Here is a 7,467-nt window from a genome sequence, read left to right as displayed (position 1 = left end):
CTCAAAGATACAGTATGTGTTGTAGGCTGTTTGGGTTTACAACATTTCTTAAAACTGGGTGTGCGAAATTGGTTTGGCTTTACGTGTGCGTGAGTCATATGAAAAGGATGTGGCATGTGCACCAAAAGTCAGTCGCTGCCGACGTAAAGAGTGAGATTAGTCAGAGAAAAATTAATAATGAGACAGAATATTCTAAACAGAGAATATACAAAGAAACATCTAGACTGCAACAAATTCCAAAAACCATTGGCTGGTGCATCACATTTCTCTCTCTCTTTCATATTGTATCCACTAAATGGCCAAAAATTTGTGGACACCTGATCACACGAGCCTTGCACAAAATGTTGCTCCATGTTTTATGTGTGCAACTTTATAGGATGATGTATGCTGTACCATTACCATTTCTCTTCATCAGTATGATCACATGTTCTGGGATGAGAACAGCCCTGTGGACAAATTGAGGCTCATAAAGACACAGGTTGACCAAGGGTGAAATTGGAGAACTTGAGTGGCCCTGACCTAAAACCCATTGACCCTACTAATGCTGTTGTGGCTAATTGAGCAAATCCCCACAGCCACATCTTAAATTCTAGTGGCAGGCCTTCCTGGAAGAGTGTAGGTTATTATAACACTAAGAGGATGGACTAAACCTAGAATGAGTTACTCAGAAAGTATACAGTGTGTGATGGTCAGGTATCAACAAACCTTTGACCGGATAGTGTACTTTTCCATATAGTTTTACTATAGTTACAGAATTTTTCACTCTAGTTACTGAAGAGATGCTTCATGCTGAATGAGTAACTAGAAAGCTGAATGGTTATTTTAATAATTTCTAATGCAATAAGGTATTGTGCATAAAGTGTAAACACATTAACTCATTTCTACAGTCATTTCATCCACTCATTTCGATAAAAGTATTTGTCCAAACCTTAAATAACATTGTATCCAAATACATATTTCAATATGGAGTTGGTCCCGCTTTTGTAGTTATAAAAGCTTCCACTCTTCTTAGGAGATTTCCTCAAGATTTTGAAGTGTTTCTGTGGGAATTCATGCACATTCGTTTTGTAAAGCGTTTATGAGGTCAGGCGCTGATGTTGGATGAGAAGGCCTGGCTCGCAATCTCCGTTCCACTTCATCCCAAAGGGATTGAGGTCAGGGCTCTGTGTTAGGGCCAGTCAAGTTCTTCCACAACAAACTCATCAAACCATGTCTTTAAAGTCCTTGCTTTGTGCACTGGGACACAATCATGTTGAAATAGAAAAGCGCAAATGCCACAAGGTTGGTAGCAAAGCATTGGTATCTTAAAGCATTAAGATTGGCCCTCACTGGGGATAAGGGGCCTGATTGAAAAAACTGAAATCAGTAGTTAACAGGTTTGACCAAATACTTTTTACATCTTAAGAACTTTTTAAACAAGTTTTATGTTTCACTTAATTAAGTCGTCTACCCGATACTACTTGATTAAAATGTATTGATGTTACAAGTACACAAATCATGCATGTCCACTTTTTATTGTAGCTGTTGTGCAGGCCACTCACAGGAATTTAGTTTCCTCACTCCAGCTTAAGGGGCTCTAACTGATAAACCGTAAGGATTTCAAGATGAGAATGACTTGTGAGGCAGCTTCCCTCACCAGAACAGCCTTTTTAAAAAGTTGATAAAGGCAAAGGCTATTTCTAGAGCAGAAATGAAGCAAGCATTTTCTCTCTCAGCAACATGTGTGAGGACTTTGTGGAGTACAATGTTTAGGAATGTAACATGCAGCACTCCTATTGTTTACCCCTGTTCTCCCATACAGCCTAAGGGGGGACGGGGCATGTCTGGAACACTATGTGAAGTCTGTTGTCTTGTTGATTAAACAGAAAAAAAGAAGAAGAAAGAAATTCTCTGGAATTACTTAAACTTATTTTAAAAAATGCATGAAGCACTTAGATGCACTCAAAGAGCCGCAAAATGATCAGTTCAATCGATACAAGTCAAATTTCTCTTTATTTAGGAGACAATCTGAGTAATGTGCATGGACAGAAAGCCCTTATTAAGATGTGAACTGAAACTGACCACAGGGGGACCACAGCATAGTGCCTCTCTCGCACTGCCTTTCAGAGCAACCACTTTGTAATTCCACACCAGACCCTCAAAACCAGGCCAGAAGAGCAAAACCGATATTCTGTCCGGAGTATACTAGGCCTTCATTGTGTAGGACAAGCCACAGTAAGCACGCCACAGTTGTGCTTAGGAATTTGTTGTTCCTTTTCCTACCTCCTAACTGAAATTCAAGAACAATCTCAAAAAGAATGGTACACTTAATAATTAGCAATTAATATGATATTAACAAGGTTAATGTCACAATTTATTGAACTTGTTAATGTGAATCTCAATTAAATAAAGTGTAAACTTTTTCTATAAAAATATACATAAATTATAAGTCCAGGGTAAGGACACCTTTTTTTTTTAGTATTATTTCTTTCAATTCAGAGGTAGGCTGTTCTTATTCATCCGTTCATCCTATTATTTATTTAAGGCTTTGTTTCTCAGCCTCACATTAAGTGCAGCTGTGCTCCTGAATCAGGCCACGATGACAAATATAAGCATGTACAGTATTGTCAGTGGAAAAGTGAAAGCCAACACTGTTTGTTGTTGACATAAAGACGTAGAGACAAAGACACTCCATGACATAGAAGTTCTAAAGGCACTGACTTTATCTGCGGCTGACTTAGACCTCTAATTTATTCTAAAGCTCAATAAGTCTGTTGAATAAATAAATAAATAAATAAATAATAATAATAATAATAATAATAATAATAATAAACTAAAAAGCATTAAAGTGTATATCTGTATGAGTACAAATTACTAACTACAGAAGGTTTAAGAATTCATTTCACACACACACACACACACACACACACACACACACACACACACACACACACACACACACACACACACATATGTACAGTAAATATGAAATGTTTTGTGGTGGGAAATGATTCTTTATTCTTATTAGTCAGTATCTGTGTCTTTGTCAAGACTCAGAGTCAGGGGAGTCATTACTTGTTATGCTATCCTCAAATATGGTAATCACTGCTATTAAATCTTTCCCCGCATTCCCAAAGCTCTTCCACATTAAAAATCACTGCAGTCACTTTCACCAAGTAATCCAACGTAGACAAGTTTTTTGAAGAGCTTTCTACTCTCTCATTGTCCTTGATACCTAAATACACCCATGCAAATCCGGTAATAAAAGTAACAGCATGAGTCTTTTATGACAGGAGGTCACTCAGGCCTTTGCTCCCCAGACGACCATGTGTACCGAAAAGTGGGCTAAAGTACACCAAGACCTGCTGAGCCTGCTTTTTAGTTTACGTAATCTAGTTTCACATGCTTATTTGAGATTACGGATGTATATGTTTTTCGGTAGACCTGTATCTGTTTACTGTAAATATTAACATTAAGGGTCTACAAATGATGTATTCATAAGAAAACATGCTGAGAGTGTTCTTATCCCTGGAAGATGGATAAATACTTGAGGGATTCAGTTCCTGAACACGATAGCCATCTGTGGAGCTCATGTTTACGAAAGCATTTAATTCTGGTGGATGTGTATCTGTCTGTCTGTCTGTCTGTCTGTCTATCTATCTATCTATCTATCTATCTATCTATCTATCTATCTATCTATCTATCTTTTTATCTATCTTATTTAACTTATCTTAAAACTTTGATGAACAAGATTTTTTGTTCATCTAGCATATATTACAATAGGTGAATAATCCCCCCCCCCCCCCCCCCCAAAAAAAAAAAAACGAAAAAAAAAAACCTGTAGGTAGATCGATAGTGGCTTTGTGGTTAGCACAGCGACCTCACCCCTCCAGGGTTAGGGGTTTCAATCTCGCTTTGATCATGCTACCTTTGGGCTTTGTGGATTTCCTTTATGTGCTCTGGCTTCCCCAACAAGCCCAAGACAAGTGATGTTGCCTTGTTGATATTTTTTGGGGGAGGTTATGTTTGTATGGCGGCTTACATGTATATACCTTCAGGATCTGGATTTGATTCCTCCCTCTGATTTGTGGTGGGTTTCTTCCGGGTGCTTCAGGTTTCCTTCCACAGTTCTAAGAAATGCAGATTAGGCTAAATTAGATATGCACATTAGGCTAAATTGCCCATGGATTGGTGTGCTCTGCGATGGATTCAGGGAGTACCCTTGTCTCATTCCCTAAGTCTCCTGGGATAGGCTCCAGGCCCGCTGCGACCCTGTTTACAGGATAAAGTGGTATAGACAATGAGTGAGTGACTCATTGTCTAGTGCCTGAGTGTGCTCTCTGGCTCAAGCTGGTGACCCACAACCCTGACTCCAAACCGCATGTGTCCCTACGCAGGATAACCAGTATGAAGAATGAATTAATTATTTTTTTAAATGTAAAAAATGTTAAAATATAATGTAAACAGTTTATTTAATTGTGGAATTAAAATTTATTTGTTGACCCAACATACATTTCGAGTCAGGAAATAGGAATAGGACATACCTTAGTGCCAGGTGTACTAATACATTTAACTTTATTAAAGTACATAAAAAAACCTTCAAGTGGTGTGAGCAAATTTGTATTTACTTTGTAGTATCTGATATGTTTGTATCATTGCTCTTTTTGTTACTTTTGTTTTAGCATAATTGGGTGTACACTCTACAGACTGTAGTTATGTGCGAAAACCTCAGGAAATGAGCGCTGTCTTTGTAAACTGGCCGATCTGGCAGATCTCAGCAACGTTGTCAGAGTTGGGTTTTCCCCTGTGATGTCTTTGTACAGTTGTAATGTTGCCCGTTCTAGGAGACAGTGTGTTTATCTGCACTTCCTCCACATACTTGTGCGCGCTTTCTTACACATGGTCCCCAAAATGAAACAGGAACTTCTACCACTGATTGTTATGGTCTTAACAAATCTTAGTTAAAGTATAAAAAAAATAATGAAACAATAATATATAATGTTTCCAAGTGTAAAGCCATGGTAGGCAAAATTTGTATTCCTGGAAAATGATTAATGCACTTTTAAGAGTGTAGCCTGGAACTTGATTCTAAATATAGCATGGGAGGGTTTGTGAGGAAATCTGATCTGTGCAATCTGTGCACCAGTCTTGCCATATAAATAACATTTAATTGATTTTGGCAAAATATATTGATTAGTATCAAAAAATTTTTAACAGAAAATAAAAATATCACAATAGAAGCTGGTTGCTAACCGTTTATTTATTGAACAAATTGAGGGACACATCTCTATGAAATCTCTGATATACTTTAATGTAACCTGTCTCATTGAATAAGGTGTTAAGTCACAATAAGGTGATTGACTTATGCCTTTTTTCAGATTCCTGGTTCAATAAACTAAATTTTTCATAACAAGAGTATTACTGTATCACGTTCAGTTGCTAAAATATGGCCCATGTGACTTTTTTTTTACAAGGAAGCCCTCAAAAAAAAAAAAAACCCACAAAAAAAAAAAAACATTTTAAATCAAACCTTTTTTTTTATTAAAAGCCTATTTTTAGACTGTTAAAATTAGGATTGTTTGACATAGTGGGTGGCATGGTGGTATGATGGTTAGCACAGTCGCCTTGCACCTGCAGAGTCTTGGTTTAATTCCTGTCCAGGGTCGATTCCCGTCTCTGTGTGCATGAAGTTTGCGTGTTCTCCCCGTGCTTGGTGGGTTTCCTCCCAGGGTACTCTGGTTTCCTCCCACAGTCCAAAGACCTGCAGCTTGGGCTAATTGGTGTTCCCAAATTGCCCTGAGTATGTGTGTGCCCTGCGATGGATTGACACCAGGATTTCCCTGTTGCTCCTAAAAATTGTGAAAAATAGAGTCCAGAGCTTATTTTATTAAAAAAAAAAAAAAAAAAGCATGTTTTTTTTGATAACTGGAGTAACCGGCATGGATGGAAGTCCTTTAAAACAATGTTTAGGATTAAACCTTTCTCAGTTCTGTTAAAGGATCAGAAGGATAAAATGTTTATTAACTGAATTCTGCTGAAATTGAAAATTTACTACATTTCACCTCCTGCTGCCTAATAGTTACTCAGCAAAACTAACCTTCGTGGTATAATATCTGACTTAATGTGACATAATTAATGAGTAATAACTAAGAAACAAAATTATAATTGATTATATATATTAAACAGCTGTGCAGTACTGTATGTGTTATTTATGTACAAATGACAGAACGTGATCATTGCAGATGCAACACTGACATCTGTCAGTAGGTTTGCATTCCATCCATCCATCTAGGAACCTCTGGAGTCCAACTAGGGACCATGAAGCCTAATGGTGACTATTGAATCATACTTCTATGAGTAGTTTTACTGCACCATGCTTATTACTTTTACTTGAATAGATTTGTGAAGAAACGCTACTCTTACTCCGCTACATTCGGCTACACTCGACTCGTTACTTTTCTATCCATTTAATCTACACATGCAGCTGGAGGATCTACCGCCTATCTGTGTTTAGCCAATCAGACATAGCAACAATAATCAAATGACTCTGTTCGACCAATCAGCCGCAGTAACAATAACCACATGTAGTCACATGACCACACACAAACTGGCGACATAGAAGGAAAGCCATGGTAGACAGGGAATGAAAACATAAAATTAGGGGAGACGCCTGTCTCCAATGCTACAACAGAAGAGGATGAACATCCCAGGCCATATATATAAAGCATGGTTCGTTTAGACACAGTGCAAAAGAAAACCTTCATAATGCAGTGTCTACATGCAAACTCCAGGCACACAGACCCCGAGGCGGGAATCAAACCTAGACCCCAGGGTTGCAAGGTAATAGTGCTAACCACTAAGCCACCGTGCCACCAGGTTTGCTTTTCATTGCCATACATTATTTCTTTTGAGTGTAGGTACTGCTTTATCTGGGAGCAAATAATCATTTCTTGTGTCATACTTTGCTGGTTTTTTGGTATACATATTCTTGAAATAAAGGAATAATTATTAACCGTAACAGATAAGGGACTACCTATGCACCCTTTTTACCACCTCTGCCTTAACACAAGGGGTTTAGGCTTAACACAAACTCCCTTTATTTCTTAATATATAATCCTCTGCTACACGAGTGCATATATCCCAGCATTTCACTAGTGCTAGGATACCATCAATGTAGACAGTTTTCTCAAAGCTGACCTCAGGAAGTCCTTTAATGGTATGAGGGATGTGGTAATAACTCTCGGGCGAGTTCCTGTAATGCAAGCGTTGTTTATGAATAATTGCATCTACAGTACATAGACAGATGCGTCTCTTCCGCAGGTTAGCGAGAAGTTATCTGTTGATTTTCAAGGGTCAGGCGCTCCACTTGCTGAATGTTCCCAAGAATGACTGCAGTGGGCTCCAAGCCACCTTCACTCGGGCTGTCATTCACAGCCTTTTTCACATTTACGAGAAAGTCCCAGTTTGACTTGAACACCGCACATACAA

Source organism: Clarias gariepinus, chromosome 26 (genome assembly GCF_024256425.1).
Source record: "Clarias gariepinus isolate MV-2021 ecotype Netherlands chromosome 26, CGAR_prim_01v2, whole genome shotgun sequence".
In the NCBI taxonomy this organism is placed as follows: Eukaryota; Metazoa; Chordata; class Actinopteri; order Siluriformes; family Clariidae; genus Clarias; species Clarias gariepinus.
The sequence above is the reverse complement of the archived record's forward strand: the minus strand, read 5'-3'. Positions refer to the sequence as shown.